The sequence below is a fragment of the Schistocerca gregaria genome, chromosome 2, assembly GCF_023897955.1.
Source record: "Schistocerca gregaria isolate iqSchGreg1 chromosome 2, iqSchGreg1.2, whole genome shotgun sequence".
In the NCBI taxonomy this organism is placed as follows: Eukaryota; Metazoa; Arthropoda; class Insecta; order Orthoptera; family Acrididae; genus Schistocerca; species Schistocerca gregaria.
This window is the reverse complement of record NC_064921.1, coordinates 28970002-28973081: the sequence shown is the minus strand read 5'-3', so window position 1 is coordinate 28973081 and position 3080 is coordinate 28970002. Positions and strand designations below refer to the sequence as shown.

The window sequence follows — 3080 nt, the reverse complement described above, 5'->3', positions numbered from 1 at the left end:
TCAAAGAAGCTCTCACCATTTCAAGAGAATTACAACGAATTTACTGTAAGTGACAATGGGTGCAGTAACATTATTATAAATTTGACAATATTGTCAGATATATGATTCTGAATTTGTACAATGTGGCCAGTGTGGTGAGTCACAGAGAGTGAAAATTTGTAACAGTGCCAGTGAGAGAAAAGGCCTAGCAATTGCTTTGGAGCTATTTTGCAGTAAATGCTCAGCTGTGATTTCATTTATGAGTTCTTCCAAACCAGATGCAAGTGGCCCTTATGAAATCAAAACTAGATTGGTTTATGCCTGATGATCCATTGGCAATGGCATGGCTGCAGGGAGAACATTTTGTTCAGCGATGAACTTACATCAACCACCAAATAAATTTGAAAAACTGACTACAATATTAGAGAAAGCTGGATGCTTTGGAATTATTGGGCATAAAATCTAGTGGCAATACTGCAAAGCCCTAGGTAAAAATAGATAAAGAGAGAATCTGAAAGTAGATATTGCAAATTTAAAATGCACAAAAGAAGCCAGATATAAAAGAAGATCAGTATGATTCAGATGATGCTCAGTATGGTGCAGGAAAATATTAGTGATAAGTAATTCTCGTCAATAACTATGCTAAAATTGCAATATTAAACTTTAAACGGATATTATTAAAAACTACTTTTTTATTTTTAGGTACCATTATTTGATAAACTAATGGGGTTAGAAACTAAATTTTGGTCAATTTGTACTGTCGGTGGTAATAAGTTATTACAAGTAAATCGAGAACCACCAAACAATCAGAAAATGTTTTATAATAATTAATGTACAAACAAAAGTTATTTTCCTAGTGAAAGAATAATTTTTTTTCTTCACCAGCATAAGAGGTATTATGTTCATTTTACTTGTAAATTGAGACATATGTGTTATATATATGCAGTTAAAATTTCATTGTTTAATCACTTATAGTTCTTTTGAAAAGTGTATCTATTCAAAGGGTAAAATAGCATTGGCGGAATAGGGATAAAACAGCAACGGCTGGGTTGCGTCGTTGAAATGCTGATTATATACCAGGTGTCTGTAACATAGTACGTGCCTGACGCAGCGGCAACCTGTCCAGTGCGCTGGCTGACATCAGGTTATCTTGAAAGAGATTTGCAGTATCCCGGAGCGGCTGTTTGCACTTGCTAACGCATTTGACAGCAACAGCGCAAAAGCCCATGGAAATGGAAATCCGTGTGGCTAGGGCCTCCCGGCGGGTAGACTGTTCACGTAGTGCAAGTCTTTCAAGTTGACGCCACTTCAGCAACTTGTGTGTCGATGGGGATGAAATGATGATGATATGGCAACAGAACACCCTGAGCGCAGAAAATCTCCTACCCAGCCGGGAATCGAACCCGGGCCGTTAGGTATGACATTCCGTCGCGCTGACCACTCAGCTACCAAGAGTGTACATTACCCAATCATTGCATTCCATATTCTTAGCAAAAATTCAATGCCCACAGTGTCGTCACGTGAAAACGCAATGTTATCTGGGAATTCTTAGGGTATAAGTCTGGTAATGTCCAACGCACAACGGTACACTCGTGACTAATACAAATTCACACATTTGCAGAATAAAGAACAATCACCTCTAGAATAAAATGTAGAGATGTTCATACAAGTCAATATGAATATTGTAAACAGACTATTTAACATATCCACACCATTTGCTATGCATAATTGCAACTAGACCGGGTCTGCGCAAACGCAATCCCGACTACCAAAAATTATGCACCCAAGTTACCCACATTAGGGGTAATCGCAGGGGTCAGCTCAACCGAAGTGCAATGGAAGAGCCTCGTCCTGGAGGAACCGCCTTTATGATCACGGTATCCTCTGTGCCAGATAAGTATGCCCTAAATGGAAAACACTCACTCCTTTATCGCATACAGTGCGCATGAAATGAAGTGAACACGTATCACTGTCACATTTAACTGTCATCATTCCTGCAATATACATAGCTGGCAAAGAAAGATAAATATTTTTGTCAATGCGAGACAGGATTATTTTGTTCCCAGGTTGGTTGACAGCGCTTATAGGTACCATTTCACAAAAACTGTATTCCACAAGCGCAGGCTCTTCCGTTCGACTCGCCTGACTAGTTCCCTAAAGCAACAGTAGATGGCACCCATATCGCTGCACGAAATTTGTCTAAGGTGAAGCAGTGGCAAGACCAAGAAGGTTACTTACAATTATCCAGATGCCAAATTAAACGCTAGAGTGGAGAGTCTCTAATGTAATGTTGTCCTTTGAAATAAAAACGTAAATTTGTGTAATAAATGATTAATGTATTGCCTGCGGATGCAAAATAGAAGCTGACGTCAGTTGTTACTTTCTGCTATACTAATATTTTTGGTTTAAGTATGGAATATTCGTTTCAATATTTTCATGAACTCCCTTCTTATGTAAAGGCATACAATATTTACGTTTACAACGACAGTGCAAGGAAACTACTGGAGAGCAAGGCAATATGACAATATATAGCACACCTACCAAATATCACCATTCGAGGGTTGGATTTCCTCACTTCTTCATCGAGGCCTAGCACTGCCTGGGCTACTCTCAAGGTGCATCTTCGACGCGGAAGAGCCCAACCATTTCCTGGCCATGCCGTCTGCTCGCTGTCCGGTCCTACTTGCCGCCGCCACCTGCCAGTGCTCGCCGACTGGTCGCCGCCACCGTTCGGTCGCTGGCTGCTGCCGCCGCCGTAGTCGCCTCCTGCCGCCACTCGGTCGCCGCCTGCCGGTGCTCGCTGTCTGCCGCCGCCCTTCTCGCTTGCCGCCACCATGTCCCAACCCACCACCACTATCATTTTCACCTCTCCCTCCGCTGCTCCAACCACCATCACATGGAGCTCATCCTCCACCCCCATTTCCGTCCTTCCTTTTCTTCCTGTCCACCCCACCCATGCGCCACTTTCGGCTGTGACCACCCTCAACTCCCCCTCCCCTATCACTGTCGCCCCATCGACAGCTACTGACTTTCCGGCGATCCCTGCACCGTCTCCGACAGGCTCCAAGCCAGCACGGATTTCTGCTCGACGTTCCACTGTC

The 3080-nt window shown here is 42.9% G+C and overlaps 1 non-coding gene across 1 annotated transcript; it reads right to left on the bottom strand.

The window, feature by feature from the left end:
- Positions 1-1717: 1717 nt before the first annotated feature.
- On the bottom strand, positions 1718-1880 carry LOC126337484 (U1 spliceosomal RNA). The gene has a single exon (XR_007565067.1). It is a non-coding gene; the product is annotated as a U1 spliceosomal RNA (small nuclear RNA).
- Positions 1881-3080: the final 1200 nt, after the last annotated feature.